The sequence below is a fragment of the Macaca fascicularis genome, chromosome 4 (assembly GCF_037993035.2).
Source record: "Macaca fascicularis isolate 582-1 chromosome 4, T2T-MFA8v1.1".
Classification (NCBI taxonomy): domain Eukaryota; kingdom Metazoa; phylum Chordata; class Mammalia; order Primates; family Cercopithecidae; genus Macaca; species Macaca fascicularis.
Genome location: NC_088378.1, coordinates 26,102,452 through 26,119,930, shown reverse-complemented (window position 1 = coordinate 26,119,930; position 17,479 = coordinate 26,102,452). Strand labels below are relative to the sequence as shown.

General features: G+C 35.3%; 1 long non-coding RNA gene across 1 annotated transcript; it reads left to right on the top strand.

Annotated features, from left to right (window-relative positions):
- The first annotated feature begins 8,357 nt into the window (after window positions 1-8,357).
- Window positions 8,358-13,666, top strand: LOC141410212 (uncharacterized). The gene is made up of 2 exons (XR_012434408.1): window positions 8,358-8,469; window positions 12,717-13,666. It is a non-coding gene; the product is annotated as an uncharacterized lncRNA (long non-coding RNA).
- The last annotated feature ends 3,813 nt before the right edge of the window (window positions 13,667-17,479 follow it).

Genomic DNA, 17,479 nt, shown 5'->3' with positions numbered 1-17,479 from the left:
GAGAAAGTGAGTGCTCCGTTTGCCTCTAACCCCCTTACTTGAACTTCAGTTTTTAAAGTTTATATTATTTGCTTTTCTTTGTCAAAAATTCTAAAACATTCTTTTTCTGTAATATAAATGTCACTGATGTTTCCTTTTATTTTTTCATTATTTAATGGATTCAGGACTCATCGAACACCACAGTCCTTTTTTAATTGCCATCTTTCTTTTGATTTATCTGTTGGTTGGTTGGACTTTATACTTTTCTGGAAAGACTCATAGGCACTATATTCCAAAACTTCTTAAATGTTTCAGTCTACAATTTTACTTATTTTGTTGCTTTAGGAAATTTTTATATTCTGTCTTTGAATATATCGCCCGTGCCATATGTTGAGTGCACCACACCACTTCTGATTTCCTTGGCCCAGACAATCTTTTCCTTCCATTACTTCATTAAAATTTTAGACCACTTGCTTTACATGCAAATGGTAATCTCTTGTCTTTTTGTATGTCTGTCATTTCATGTTCACAATTTCTTTATTAGTTTGCAAATAGCCTTTGGATTTTTTTATTTTCCTGGTTCTGGAGCTTCTCTTTCAATTTTATTTGGTTGTTTATCTTAGTGTCAAACTCTTACATTATTGAATATATGTTTTTATTAAATTTATTTATAACATATTTGTGGGAAATGATCTTTTTACTGAATTTGTTAGATTATTTTTCCCATAAGAAATTCTTCATCTGGCTTTGGCATGCTATGATCTCTTGTGATATTTTTTGTTTATTTATTCCATGTTTCTTTCTTTTTTTCTTTTCTTTTTTTTTTTTTTTTTGGTGTAATATGGCTGTGTAGTTGCTTCATTTAGCTTATGCTAAATAGGAGCAGCTCTAAACAGACCTTTCACTGGGACCTTATTTAGAGAGTGAGTGGTTACAATTTGCCTTTAACTGCCATATCTGAGAACCATACCTCCTTGGGAGCTGAATTTTAGAGCTGTAGCTCTAAATTTTAGAGTTCTAGCTACCTTTTCAGTGCTTTCTGGTGGGAAGGGCCAGGAAAGAGGTAATTTTGCAAATACCTGAATGCAGCCTACGTTAGATGACCTGGCCTCTATTTTCTGATCTGAGATTTTTGTCCTACATCTAATTGGAGTTATCCCCTTAGTCCTGTGGCAGTATATTCTGGGGTTTCAGGTCATTTTTTTTAAATTCAGGTTGAAGCCATGTAAAATGGTGAGCCCCAAAGATTCTGTTGCATTTTCTGAGAGCCCAAGTCCTAGTATCTAATAATTTGGGCATCTACTGTTTAAGAATTCATCACGACTTTTTCCTAGTTGCTTATGTCTCTACACATTATGTGCTATTGATAAGATTTGTCAGAATTAGATTTTCTTCCTCCCTCTAATACAGCTTCTAAGGCCTGACTCTGCCAACCAGAATCCTGTACCTTTCCTTGGCAAATATATTCCAAAATGTAAGAAATAAAGTTGGATTTCTTGTTTTGTATGGTTGCTACTGGTAAATTAAAAAAAATTTTTTCTGTTGTTGTGCATGCATGTCATCAATTTTTTGCAGATGGCCAGTCTGTAATCTGATGTCCATCTCTCATCTATACCTCAGTGTCTCCATTTTAAAAACATTTTAATTATCATTTAGGTTTCTAAATTTAACCATACAAGCAAATTACATTTTTGCCTATTTCTAGACACAAAAGCTAGCTGCAGACCTTTATACAAACCCCCAATGAATCAACCGTTTCTCCCCGACCCCTTACCTTCTCTGATAGAGCTTTTGTTTTCTGGGGTCTGCTGCTTCTTTATTTTTGGATTATAAAGTATAGTCTTCTTGTTTGGAAATAATGATATTAAATAACAGATTACTATGTGTGATGGTTAAGTGTCAACTTGATTGGATTGAAGAATGCAGAGTATTGTTACTGGGTGTGTCTGTGAGGGTGTTGCTAAAGGAAATTAATATTTGAGTGAGTGGACTGTGAGAAGCAGACCCACTCAGTCTGGGTGGGCACCATCCAATTGGCTGCCAGAGTGGCTAGTAAAAGCAGGTGGAAGGTGGAATGAGCTGAATTGCTGAGTCTTTAGACTTTCATCTTTCTCCCGTGCTGGGTGCTTCCTGCCCTTGAACATCAGACTCCAAGTCCTTTCAGTTTGAGACTCTTGGACTTACACCAATGGATCTCGGGCCTTCCGCTATAGACTGAATGAAGGCTGCAGTATTGGCTTCCCTACTTTTGAGGTTTTGGAACTCAGGCTAAATTACTACTGGCTTCCTTGCTTCTCAACTTGCAGACTGTCTACCATGAGAATTCACCTTGTGATCATGTGAGTCAATTCTCCTTATTAAATTCCCTTTCATGTATACATGTATCCTATTAGTTCTGTCCCTCTAGAGAACCCTAATACACTATATACACTAATTGTTCATAAACACTTGCTTAATTAATTGGTTAACATTTTAAGGAATTTTAATGATCTAGAACTTTATTGGGCCATGCCCCTAGATATCTATATACTAGTCACACAAAAAAGTTAATTCAATGCCTAATATGAGTGTCACATGATTTAAAATTGAGTGACATTCATACTAAGCATTGAATTAACTTTTAAATTTCAGATTTAAAATTAGATTTTATTTGCTTCTTTATTATCTTCGTTTATATGTTATTAAGTTTTAATATTTCAGAATGATGATATTGTTTACACTTTTAACTTTTTAAGTACTTATTTGAACAATGACAATTTTTTTTCTTAGATAATATTTGTTTTCTGTGGTCTAGAGAATTTGAAAGAGAAGAATTTTTAGATAATAACAATTTCTATTCTATTTAGGAGTAGAAGGAGTGGTCCACAGTTATTGTTTAACTGGTGAGTCTGGTTTGGGCTGAATCCACACTTTCACTTTTGAGATTCTATTACACTAAGATTACAAAAGAAAATAGACTTATAACTCAAGCATGTTTTGTGTTTTTGTTTGTTCATCCATAGTACTGAGAATATCTAGGGCTCGGAGATAGAGATACCCACACATTGATATACATCCAAATAAACAAATTCCAAAGCCAGATACAGGTTTGGATTCAGTTGGTTTTATGTTAGAAAAACTGAGATTTAAGACATGATATAATAAAATACTTTTCTAACTTTGGAGAGGAGCAAATGAGCATGTAATTTCTTCTCTCTTATATGTCTACCTACGGAAAATGTTATGGATTATGAGGGAAAAAATAATATGCATGATGTCTTTACATTTTAATGAATTACATTCTTCATTAAAGTGGGTACACAGCCCTTCTCTTTACTTCTGCTATTGTAGTTTCTATGTGGATGGAACATGACAAGACTGACAACCATATTCCTGCCCAATTCTATCTGCCTTATAATGTTCACTCTTTAGCCATCAATATCTCTCCCCCTGCTATAATTGCCTCACTCGTTTGTTGCAGGTGCTTCTTTCAAGTTTCTTTTTATAACGAGCAATCACTCACACTCTGCTTCCACATTTTAAAATCATCCCATTTCTGCACTTCCTCACCCTGTGTTTAAAAAACTCATGTTCTCTTTCTGCTAATGTACATACCATTTTTTTCCATCATCAGCATTTTTTTCACATAGCTGCATTCTTTCAAGTTCAAATTTTAAAATGTTGAAGGTCACTACTTGCCCAGTTATGATATCCTATGTGGTTATTCCATAGTTAGTATATGATTATTGACATCTTATTTTTTTACATGATATCTTTGAAAGCTCAAGCTTTCAAAATGTTGAAGGTCACTACTTACCCAGTTATGATATCCTATGTGGTTATTCCATAGTTAGTATATGATTATTGACATTTTATTTTTTTACATGATATCTTTGAAAGCTCCAGCAAATAAAAATGTTCCTCCTTTCAGCTCCGTTAGATCAGGATTAGACGTGCTTAAATATTGATGGTTAAAAACTTTGCAGCGAAACCACAGTTTTCTTTTTCCTATTTTTTTCAGTACCTAATAATGATATTTCAACAGTGAAGTCACTGAATACTCTCTTAAACCTTCATGTTTCTTGGCACTTATATAAGAAGACAGGAAAGAAAATTGCAGTAGTTATGTTGTGAAAACAAAGAAGAATCCTTCTGTATGAAAAAATTTAAGCTGTATATTAACTTTCATTCAGATTATACTGCCCAAAGCAATTTACAAATTCAATGCTATCCTTATCAAAATACCAATGTCATTTTTCACAGGATTAGAAAAATATATTTTGAAGTTTATATAGAACCAAAAAAAAAAAGCACAAATAGGCAAAGTTATAGTAAGTAAACAGAACAAAGCTGGAGGCATCACATTACCCAACTTCAAACTATACTGTAAAAATACAGTAACCAAAAGAGCATGGTACTCATACATAGACAGACACATAGACCAATTGAACAAAATAGACAACCCGGAAATAAATCCACACTCCTGCAACCATCTGATCTTTAACAAAATTGATCCCCCCCAAAAAAATGAGGAAAGGACTTTTTATTCAATAAATGAATAACTGGTTAGTCATACTCAGAAGAATGAAATCAGACCCCCTATCTCTCAGTATATACAAAAATTAACTCAAGATGGATTACAGATTTAAGTGTAAGGCCTCAAACGATAAAAATTGTAACAGAAAATCTAGGAAATACCATTCTCAATACTGGCTTTGGCAAAGAATTTTTGGCTAAGTCCCCAAAGTAACTGCAACAAAAACAAAAATTGACAAGCAGGATCCAATTAAACTACAGACCTCTGCACAGCAAAAGAAACGACCAACAGAGTAAACAGACAGCCTATAGAATGGGAGAAGATGTTCATAAATGATACATCTGAAAAGGTCTAATATCCAGATCTACAAGAAACTTAAATCCAAAGGAAAGAAACAAATAACCCAATTAAGAAATGGGCAAAGAACATGAACAGACATTTCTCAAAAGAAGGTATACACATGGCCAACAAATGTCAAAAAGTGCTGAACATCACTAATCATCAGAAAAAAATGCAAATCCAAATCACAATAAGTTACCATCACACACTAGTCAAAATGGCAATTATTAAACAGTCAAAAAATAACATGCTGGTGAAACTGTGAAGAAAAAAAAAATGCTTATATGCTGTTGGTAGGAATGCAAATGAGTTCGGCCACCATGGAAAGCAATTTGGAGATTTCTCAAAGAACTTAAAACAGAACTACCATTCAACACAGCAACTTCACTACTGGGTATATGCCTTAAGGAAAATAATTAATTCTTCCAAAAAGACAAATGTACTTGTATGTTCATTGCACTGCCAGTCACAATAGCAAAGACATGGAATCAAGCTAGGTGCCCATTGACAGTGGATTGGATAAAGAAAATGTGGTACATATATACCATGGAATACCATGCAGCCATTAAAAAGAATGAAATCATGTCCCTTGCAGCAACATGGATGTAACTGGAGGCCACAGTACTAAGTAAATTAATATAAGAACAGAAAACTTAATACTACATTTTCTCACTTGTAAGTGGAAGCTAACATTCAATACACATAGACTTAAAGATGAGAAAAGTAGGCACTGGTGAGTACTAGATGCGGGAGGCAAGCAGGAAGACAAACTACCTATTGGGTACCATGCTCACTACCTGAGTGATGGGAGTGATACCTCAGCATCACTCAATATACTCATGTAACAAATCTGAAAATGTACCCCTTAATCTATAATAAAAGTTAAAATTGTGACAAAGTAAACAAAAATCAATACAAGTTTAAATATCCAATGTAAGTAATGTTAGTTATTATCTTTCTACGTTTAAAGGAAGCGCTTTTTAATGCAGGGTGGCTCTAGGGATGATCTTATAGATTGGTTATACTTGCAACTGAGTATTCATTTTACCCTTTGGCATTTCATAGATATTAACCTGTTGCTAATATGAGTAATAAAATTGTTGCAGAGTTCTGAGGTACTTTATATTCCAGTCAAGAAACCTGGTCCCTCTTGGGAAAAGATACAGTGGGATGGAAATAGTTAACCTAATAGTGAAATTCTAAGTGACACCAGTGTTCATTACAAATAAAATTGAATAGATGAATCCAGGATGTTTATTCTAGCATCCTTCCTTCGTGTTCTATTTTCCCACCTTTCTGGGAGAAAAAATGTATGTTATTAGCTGGAAGGATACCATCACTGTTGGTAGATGGAAAGCAGAGAGGCCTTGGTGCAATGTGTACTGATGAAAGAAAATTAATCCGCTAATACATTCTATTAAGCATTTAGCAATATAGTAGAGTTAGTAACTGTAATGACAAACTTGATTGATCTCCAGACAAAAATAAAATGGAGTGGAGAGCAATTACTTAACGATTAAAAGCCAATAAGAAAGCCTGACAAGCACCTTGGAAGTTTATAAGGAGACAATCATCATGTGCAATGAGAGGGACAAGTAAGCTTAGGACTAGGACCAGGGTTTAATTGTCAGAGTAATTGAGTGCCAATGAGTTTGAACTTCTAAATAAAGCTATGCCAAGGTTTAAGCACTGCTTGGGACATAATGGGATCCTTACAAAGGTGATGAGAGACTGGGTTGATACTCTCAAAAATTATGAAAGGCATGATCCCCCAAATCCTCTGAATTTGCACAAGTGGCCTCTCTGCTAGAAGCTAGCACTCCCTCTTTGCTTGAAAATGAAGCAGAGGCTTCTCCTTTGCAAGGCAACATATACCTGTCTTAGAATGCCCCTTCCTCTCCTTCTAACTGTTAGACCCATAACTAGAGTTGAGTTACAACATGACAGTCAGGGACAGGCAGAGACTGATAATGGAGAAAGGGACTGCGCTCCCAAAGAGTTAGAGAACGTAGCCAGTATATACTGCAAGAACTGGGAGACTACCCACGAGACTGGTTTCTGAGGGTTCTTGATCAGAATGGCTGGAAAATAAAGTTGGATAAGGGAGAACTTATCAATTTGGGACTCTCAGAACACAGAATTTCACACTCTGGAAACACTACTCTACTAGGATGGTTTCTAGAAACATGGAACAAGCAATGGGCTACTTGAGCAGTAAGGGAACTTTTGCTGCCAGGGACAAATAGTAAATATTTTAGGATTTACAGGCCATGTGGTTTCAATTGCAACTCATCAACTCTGCCATTGTAGTGTGGAAAAGCTGTCATAAATAATACATATATAAATGAGAGTGGCTGTGTGTGTTTCAATAAAACTTGATTTACAAACAGGTAACAGGCTGGATTCAAGATATGAGGCATTATCTGCTGCCCATGCTGAGATTGAAATGCCGGAATATCCATGGCACTCTGAAAGAGTCAGAGAAGGGCTCATGATACAGCGAATAAACAACACAAGCTCAGAAGACCCAGTAAAGGACTATGTTCCATGGGAAGGCCCATAGAACACACTATTCACCAAACTATCAGAAATATGCTTGTGAGAGGGTCACCTGCATAACTTAGTAATTTAGTGGTGGCCTGCCTCTGCTGGCCAAGGCTGATGGTAGGAAATACCATTCCAGAACTAATAGCACTGTGGATGAGGAACATACTGAAAATGAATACCAGGTGGTAGCATTTATGAATTAGGAGCCAAGTATATGTAATTATCACAATGAGTGTCAAGCTTAGAGAGGCAACCTGGTAGCTTGACCAGCACAGAGCTATGGAGACCATCAAACATGTATCTCTAGCAGCAGAATACATGGATATCTTAAGATTTACTACTCAACCTATACAAATAAGTTATGAGTAATGATCAGGAGGCTGAGGTAAGTTGCCCTAATTAAAAGTTATGATTTTAAACCTTCATTTCTGGCCCTCAACCAGTTTCACCTGTGGATTCCACTGACTAAAATAGAAACACAATCCTTAAGAGGAAACACCTTGCAATGGCATGACAGTGTAGACAGTAATGCATTCCCAATGCTTTCCAAAAAGGGTTCTGTAGACATTTACTCAGGTGACTATAAAATATGTAAAGGGGGAATGCCCAGACATTTTCAGAATGCTTGATCCAGGGTCTAGGTTGCCATCATGATGCTCTGTTAGAGTGGGGATGTAGAGGAGCCAGGTAATAAAATGCAGTGGGCTCCGGCCTGGATCAAAGACTTACTCAGTGGTTATCACCCCAGTCTTTGTACAAGTGAGTCAACATGTTTAATATTTAGCACCTTCCCCACATTGATTCATTGGCCTTTGGAATAAAAGTTATTGTAGTAGGAAATATTAAATGAAAACATCTAATCCTGTGCAATTCCCTCATTCCTCTCTTCCCACTCATTCTTTGAGAAAATAGTAAATCAATCACTGTATTTAATCTGAAGAGGAATGGCAGCAATTAGCATCACTCTTAAAGACATACAAAATGCAGGATGGTAATTTCCATTATATTTCTATTTGCTTTACCAGTCTGGCCCTTGCAATAAGCTGATGGATCCTTGAGGAAGTTAAGACTACGACAAACTCAACCAAGTAAGAGACCCGATTTTAGTTGTTGTGCCAAATATGACGTTGTTGCTAAAGGAGATTAAGACAAATTTGGGTACATTATCTATGGTTATTGATCTGGGAAATCGAATTTTATCAGAAAAGAGGATCAGTAATAGTTTGCATTTATGTGGAACAGATTACAGAATACTTTTACACTCTTTTTCAAGAATATGTAAACTTCCCCAATTTCTGCTAACTATACAGCCTACTCAGCACTTCTCTGTGCTCATTATTAGCCCTTTCAGTCTATTCTCAAACTTTTGTCACCTTAACCTCTATTACTTATTAGCACTGTGACCTTCTGTATGATAGATACCTAATTTTTCAAGGCCTCATTTCTTTATGTATAAATGGGAATAATAATTATGCTTCAGCATTAGTAAGATAATTAAATAAGTTTTGTGTTACATGTTATTGTGTGACTGTGGATAATATCAAGTACCTTAAACCTTGTTAAATGTAATCAGGGCCAACCAGGAAAATAGAATATCTAAGTAGCGACAACAGAGGAAATTTAATGCAGGGAACTGGTTACATATGTAAGGGTAGAGATGAGAGCCAAACAAGAAACAGAGGACCCAGAAACTAACAGGACAGAACTGTTCATTAACTAGGCTTGACAGCCAAAGGAACAAAATAAGCTGGTGTTACGGGAGTCTAGGAGCTGATTTGACTCAATGGAAACTGGAACTGTGGTAGGCTTGTCTGTTGCTCCCTGAAGCCAAAGAGGAAATACAGCCTTTTTCAAAAAAGCTGACCAAAGCAAAGGATGGAGAGAGAAATATGAGGGTTACTCCCTTCCCCTGCTCTCCAGTACCTTGCCTCTCATTGGCCAGAAGTCAATTGACATGGAGCCAAGGAAGCACCACCTGCAGAGGTCAGCCCAGAGCACAGGAAGGAACTGAAGCCAACCATGTTTCCATCTCTAAGAGTTCATGACATCAGGCTACATCCTTGTGGGTAGGGGTGGGTTTTCACAATGGGAAAATATATTTTCACTATCAGCTCTTCTGGAATTAAATTAAATCTGACTTAGGAAGTGAAGAACTGGGAAAGCAAACTAATGGAATATGAATCAGCAAAAAAAGGAACAAAGTACAGATAATTTCAACAACATGGATCAATTTCAAATGCACTATGTTAAGTGAAAGATAATAGAAACAAAAGAATACATACTTTATTATTTCATTTATATGAAAATATAGAAAATCCAAAATAATGGTGATAGAAAGCAAATCAGTGGTTTCTGGGAGCCAGGGTTGGAGGGAAGAAGATAACTGCAAAGGGGCACAGGGAAACTTTTTAGGATGATAGAAGTTTTCTATATTGTAATTGTAGTGGGTGTTATGAACTGCATCTAGTTCTCAAAACTGATCTAGTAGCACATTTAAAATGGGTAAACTATATTTTATATAAATTATAGCTCAATAAAGCTGATCAAGATAAATCAAATTGTTATATACATACATTGTTTACTTTTTTAAAAATGAGGTTTAATTAATTACTGAAAAATGGAAATTCTCCTGTTCTCCAAATTTACTCCTTTTTCTGTTCTTGGAAACTCAAAGTAGCTTATTATCGTGTGGAAGACTGATTTCCTAACACATCATCTGGTTATGTTAGCTAAATCGAAGCCCAGTTTTTCTAAAAATCACATTTAAATCACATTTGGTTCTAACAATAGACACACATCTGAGTTCTTCAGTATATTTTCCACTTTTCATTCAGCTTTTCTTCAGGCAAGCACAGATAGAGTACATGATTCACAGGAGGGACACTTTTAGCATTGGTTTCAGGTGCATTAATAATTATTTTTCTGTAACAACATCTAAACAATAGCCCAGGTTAGAAGGAAAATGACACTGTCAAGAACTCTGGATTCCACATGAGGGTTTTGTTTTGGGAAATTATTTCCAGAAAAGAAACTGTATAACTCCACTACTTCACTGGAAGGAAAATTTTAAGCATTCTTGCCTAAAATAGCAAAGTTGGACGTTTAAGTTATGGGAAATGATAAACACATTGAAAATCTGGAAGAAACCTCCAGAGATTAAAATAAACATCACAAAGTACAGTGTGTAGAAGAGCGCTGATTAAACTCAATATCATTATGAAAAAGAGGGGTGGCACAATTAGAAAACTTAATGTCACGGACTGACTAGGATTCCTGAAAACACGGCTTCATGGAATTTTGGCGAGACTGATGGAGGAGTTGATTACAATTGAATGTCTATAGAACTTACATTCAAATGCTAGTACTATAGATAAGACTCATAATGCAGGATTAAAGATACGTTGCCACTAGAAAAAAATCATTGTAGGGAGAGGTTTGAACTGAGATCCCTGATGTTGGATACGCTCTCTTGTGAAAAGGAAAATCTTTGTCTCCTCGGAGCTAAGCCTGGAAATGCAGACTAGGAAGGGAAGCTGCTTGAAATACCAAAGAGGGCATAGTTATTGTTTCCTGTCTAATTGTCAGTAACACAACAAGATCAATTTATCTCCTTTGACATATTGAAGTTACACAAAGACTGCTGGGGAGGAGGCTTGCTGACATCATGCAGAGTCTATTTTTGTCTCTGAAGTAAATTCAAAGGAAGTTTTCTGCCTCCTAGAATGGGGAAATTGGTATAAAGGTGTGGGATAATCTTACTCTACCTGTTTGGAAATGTTGTATCTTTTGGGAATCTTCATGCTCCTCATAAATTATCTCAGTCACAATGGGCAGAATTAGCCATTTGTGTAGATTTTTGCCATTTAAAATATATTGTTAAGTGATATAATAAATGTGAAGACTGAGCAGTGTGCATTGCTAATGCAAAATTTGTACCTCTGAACTTAAAAGTTAAAAAAAAATTTAATTGTACCTGAGTTTCCAATATTATGCAAAGATTTTCCAATGTCATTTTGAGGTCTTAAAGCTATACTTCATTAAGAGAGTTGGAACTTTGACAATGAAATTTATAGAACTTTGTTATAACATCAGGGTGGTAATACAGTGAAGAGCCAAAATGTCATTTCCCAAGCTACAACACAGAAACTTGATAGACATGAAATTTTATCATCCTAAAATATGTGTCTTTAGTAAATCATACTGTAACTTTAATCTAAGTGCCACAATAATGGAAATTTAAATGAATAAGTTGTTCATCACTTACAAAAGGTTTTATCCATTTGGAAAAGCACAGGAAATTTTATTCGTTGGATTCTTATTTCAAAACTTTTCTGTCATTGGATTATGATTTTAAGTGCATTTTGTTTTAGGGCATCGTATTCGATATAGTTCTATTTTCTTTGAATACATAGAGACTGTAAATGAGGCAGTCAGACTAAAAGATGATGCAAATCTTTGGGGAAAACCTGCCCTGGGAAGCTAAATGAATGTATGGAACACGTTTTAATTCCTTAAGGCTTTTCAGATGTCAATTGGTTTATGTTTCTGGACACTATCTGTCAGATCACATTGAGCTATCTCATTTTGATATTCCTGGGGATTGATTTCATTAATGAAGAACACACCAGATCTCAGGATTATCTGCAGTGAAAGGTAACTTCTTCAGGCCTCAGCAGCTGAAAGACAACTGGATGGCCATTTCTTCTTAAATGGAGGAAATTAAAGTTTGGGGCTGTGGTGTGAAGACTCTTAACAACAAGCTGAAAAAACATTTCAAAAATTGCTGGCAAGCATTTACAATCAACTGGAACTATTTCAGGGCACACTGAGGAGGAGAAGGAAGCCTGGATTGCTGCTGTGAGATCTTGGTGCAGAGAATTCTCATCTTGCAGCAAGTCAATACCAAACATTTTCCCATCTATAGGGAAGATGATGTTGGGTTGGAATGAATACTTAGAATAAAAAATATGTGTTACAGAAATGGCAAATAAAAGACAAGACTAGAAAGTAATGACACATACTCTTAACTGGCTTGGACATTTTGTGTTCATGTGTCTTACTGCTTCGTGTGCTAAATAAAGGCAGTCAGACTGTAAATCCTTGTATTATATTAAAATTTAATTTCCAAGGATGTCACTTAAATACAAGTCATCATGTAGATTCACAATATGAATCATCACTTACTCACATAAAAACCTGAGTATTTAATTCATTTGCTGATGTCTAACGTTATCTAAAGCACAGCAGTTTAACTATATAAAACTACCTCTAAGGTTTTTTTTTTTTTTTTATAACTACTTCTAAGGTTTTCTTTTTCTTTTTTTTTATGCTTTAGTGTGATGGTGGGCTGCTTGTTGGAACAAACAACTTCGGTTAAGTGATCTTCTGTGGGTATGCATGCTGTGAGAGAACCCTTACAGACACTCTAGGAATACTGACATTAAGAAGAATGCAGTTTTGAAATTCTTTTCCATAAATTATAAATATTAGCCTGATAAGAGCCAGTATTTTGTTAATCTCATTTAGGAAGCATGAGTATTTCACTGAATCTAGAATAAGCTGCTGCTTGGCATTCCCATGTAGGAAGAAAATTTATTGTAGTATAAGCTTCTACCTTTCTTTTTTTATTTTCTCATAATATGTCTGTTTACTGTAGACTCATAAGCTCCATTAAAGCTACTTTACTACCTTTTCTAAAACTAACATTTTTATCTAAATTGAGCTATGGACAGCTTTTTTTTTTTTTTTCCCCTCAAAGCGTTTTAGAACAAAATGTTCCCTCTCACCCCCAAAAAGTACCTAAGTTCAAATTCTATTGTATAGTTTGGAGTTTACTGGCATTCTTATTTATAGAATGAATTCTGTTCATTCTGGAGATAGCTATTCTCATTTTACAAGTTGTGTTTACTTGAATTTTTTTTCCAAAAAAGCCTCCAATATATTTTCTATTTATAAATACAAAATCAGAACAGCTTTTTTGAGTATCAGATATTTTACAAAATATTCCACATACTTAAGCCATTATGAATTTGGTTGATTGAAGTCTGAACTGTGGTAAACCACCATGAAGCTTCCATTGATTTCCCAATCACTGCCTTCAACAATGTTTCTATTGACTCATTCAAACATTTTTAAGAGTATCTTGTTCAGATTCTGTATCTTTATGGTGAAAAAGCTGTCTTTTTAAAAAAGCTTCCATTTGGTCTTCTTAATGTTCATGTCTTATTATGTTTTTTTTTGTTTCTCTAGAAGCTTTGTCAGAGGGAATTAAATTGAAAAAATGTTGTTGTCTGTTATTTATACTTTCTTCTCTGCCTTTTTGTTTTTTTCATTTAAAAAAAAAAAAAAAAAAAAAGAAGAGGTGGCCTGGCGGAGGTTGCAGTGAGCTGAGATCACAACATTGTAGTCCAGCCTGGGTAACAGATGAAGACCCAAAAAAAAAAAAAAAAAAAAAGTAAAATAAAAAATACAAAGTAAGTCTATGGACAAAAATGTAGCACACTAACATTAATAAAAAACAAGGCAGGGCTGTGTGCAGTGGCTCACACATGTGTAATCCCCAGCACCTTGGGAAGCTGAAGTGGGAGGATCACTTGAGCCCAGTTTGAGACCAGCCTGGGCAACATAGTGAGACCTGATTTCTACAGAATATTTAAAAATTACCTGGGCATGGTGGCACATGGCTGCAGTCCCAGCTACTTGGGAGGTTGAGATGGGAGGGTCCCTTGAGCCTGGGAGGTTGAGGCTGCAGTGAACTGTAATCACACCACTGCACTCCAGCCTAGGTAACAGAGTGAGACACTATCAAAAAAAAAAGAAGAGAGGAGCAGTTATACTAATTTCAGACAGAGCAGACTTCAAAGCAAGGAGGGTTATCAGGATAGAAGAAGGCATTACAAAGTGATACGAGGTCAACTATCCAAGAAGACATGACAATTCCTTATATGTATGCATTTAACAACAGAATGTCAAACTATGTGAGGCAAAAACTGACAGCACTACCAGGAAAAATAGATAAATTCCCTATCACATTTGGAAACTTCAACACTCCTCTATCAGTAATGGACAGATTCAGCAGACAGAAGATCAGAAGAGACATAGTTGAACTCCACAACACCATCAGTCAACTGGATATAGTTGACATATCCTACTTCATCCAGTAATAGCAAAATATACATTCTTCTCAAGCTCACATGGCACATTCATCAATATAAACCACATTCTAGACCACAAAACACACTTTAACAAATTTAAAATAATAATAATCATGAAATGTCTGCTGTTAGACAAATATGGAATTAAACTAGAAGTCAAAAAAACAGAAAAACGAATGAAAAAAAAAAAATCCCCAAATACGTGAAGTTTAAAAAACACACTTTTAAATAAGACATGGGTCAAAGAAAAACATTTTCTGAGAAATTACAAATACTTTGAAATAAATGAAAATGAAAATACATCTTATCAAAATTTGTGGGGTGCTGCAAAAACGATGCTTAGAGGGAAATAAATGCTCAGAACACATATATTAGAAAAAGAAGAAAGACCTGAAGGAAATGACCTAAGAGTCCACCTTAAGAAACTGGAGAAAAAGGGCAAATAAAAATCAAATTAAGTAGAAGACAAGAATTAAGAATTAGGGTAGAAAAAATGAAATTGAAACAGAAAATCAATAGGAAAAAATTGATGAATCCCAAGATTGTTCTTTGAAGAATAAATAAAATCAATAATCATTTAGTCAGGCTATCAAAGAAAAACAAGAGAGAACACAAATTATTAACATCAGAACTGAAAGATGAGACATCAACACAGATAATAAAGGAATATTATGAACAACGGTATGTCCATAGATTTGATAACTAGGATGAAATAGACCAATTCCTTGAAAGACAATCTATATATCAAAACTCACACAAGAAAACAGGCAATCTGAACAGGCCTAGGTCTATTAAAGAAACTTAATCACTAGTTAATAATAGCTTTTCAAAACAGAAAGCAACAGGTCCAGATAGATTCATTGGTGAATTCTACCAAAATTTAAGAATAAAGTTATACCAATTTTCTACAATTTCTCTCAGAAGATATTGACAGAAGGAATACTTCCTAACTCATTCTATTAGGCCACTATTACCCTAATACCAAAACCAGCCAAAGACATTACAGAAAATAAAAACCATAAACCAATATCTCTCATGAGCATAGGTGCAAAAATCCTCAACAAAATATTAGCAATCAAATTCAACAATGTGTAAAAAGAATGATATGCCATGACTAAGTGAGATTTATTCTAAATATGCAAACTAGTTCAACATTTGAAAATCAATTAATGCAATGCATCATATTAACATGCCAAAAATATCCCATGATCATATCAACAGACACAGAAAAAGCATTTGACAAAATGCAATACCCATTCAAAACAGAAGCTCTCAGCAAACTAGGAATAGAGTTTACTCTATTCTTCAGCTTGATTAAGAATATATATGAAAAACATACAGCTAGCATTATACTTAATGGTAAGAAACTCGAAGCTTTCCCATTAAAATCAGGAGCAAAACAAGGATGCTTCTTCCCTCTCACCACTACTTTGCAACATCATGCTGGAAGTTCTAGCTAATTCAATAAGATAAGATAATGACATAAAAAGTGTACAGACTGGAAAGAAAGAAATGAAACTGTTTGCTGACAGCATGATCATCACTGAATCAATAAGCGATTATAGCAGTATTTCAGGATACAGAAATAACTGCCTTAAGAGATTGAAGGATTACTTGAGGCCAACAGTTCAAGACCAGCCTAGGCAATGTAGTGAGACCCCATTGCTACAAAATAAAAAAAATAAAAAATTAGCCAGTCGTGGTGGTGCACATTTGCAGTCCTAGCTACTCCAACAGTGAAAGTGGGAGAATTGCTTGAGCCTAGGACTTTGAGGCTGCAGTGAGCCTCAAATGAGGCTTTGTCTCTTTAAAAAAAAAAAAAAGAAAGTGGGACACAACAATGTCTTACAGTAGGTAAATGGGTAAATAAAATGCTCTACATTCAGACAATGCACAATTACTACGGGAAAGAACAGATTAAGTTATCCCTTGGATAGGGGTTCCAATTCTTGCAGTTTTCTGTAGTTTTAGTCCTGGGTATTTCTTTATACTCAGACTTGGGTCTTAGTCATCAATTCAAGAGCAACAAAAAACATCCCACTCATCATGTCACCACACTTGTAATATGGACTAAACTGCTTTATGCTATAGTTCTATACACTTAAGGTATCTGTGCTTATGTTTGCTTTTGATCCCATATTGTTAATGAGAAAATGATTGCGAACTTTTAAAGAATATCCAGAGATGTAGTTTGATTTCATTTAGCACTTAGACTTTTTTTTTCTATCAGTCCATAATTCTTTCACATCTGACGCGACTAGCTGTTAACTACAATGACATTTTTCACGAAACTACTTCTGCTTTCATTCTTCTGGTTACCTAGATGCAATGCCTTCTATACTCTCTTTAATCTTGTTTACTGTTTATTAACAGTAGACAGTAAGCTTTAAATTGTTCTTGTTTACTGTCTATTAACAGTATCTGCTCATTTAAAAAAATGGGTAACCCTTCTTCCTCATTGTCGTGGCTTACCATTCTAGGATGATCCTTGTAAACGTAAGATGCTACAACATCCTGACTACAGTTTGACTCGAATACACATCCACATCCACATAAAATTAGCCAGACTAATTTTATTTAAACAGAACTTTTGCAAGAGCTTTCATTTACTTTAGAGCACTGTCATCTTATAATATTTACCTCAAAGACAAACTCTGTGACACTTTCAAGGCCTCAGTGGTGCTGTCCTACCCTATTTAACCAAATTTGTTTTTCTTTTTCAGCACTAGAGAATGCTGTGCTTTGCTTCAGGCACACCCGTGCCTTCCTATCTTTAACGTACCGGGAACACACATCTATTTCTGTCTGTGTGTTTTAGCAAATACTTCCCCTCTCCAAATCAGAAAGCCTCCCAACTTTATTCACTTGCCCAAATATTGAGTTTTAAGTGGTACCATCTGCCATGAAATATTTCTGTAATGCTTCCGCTCATATAGATCATTTC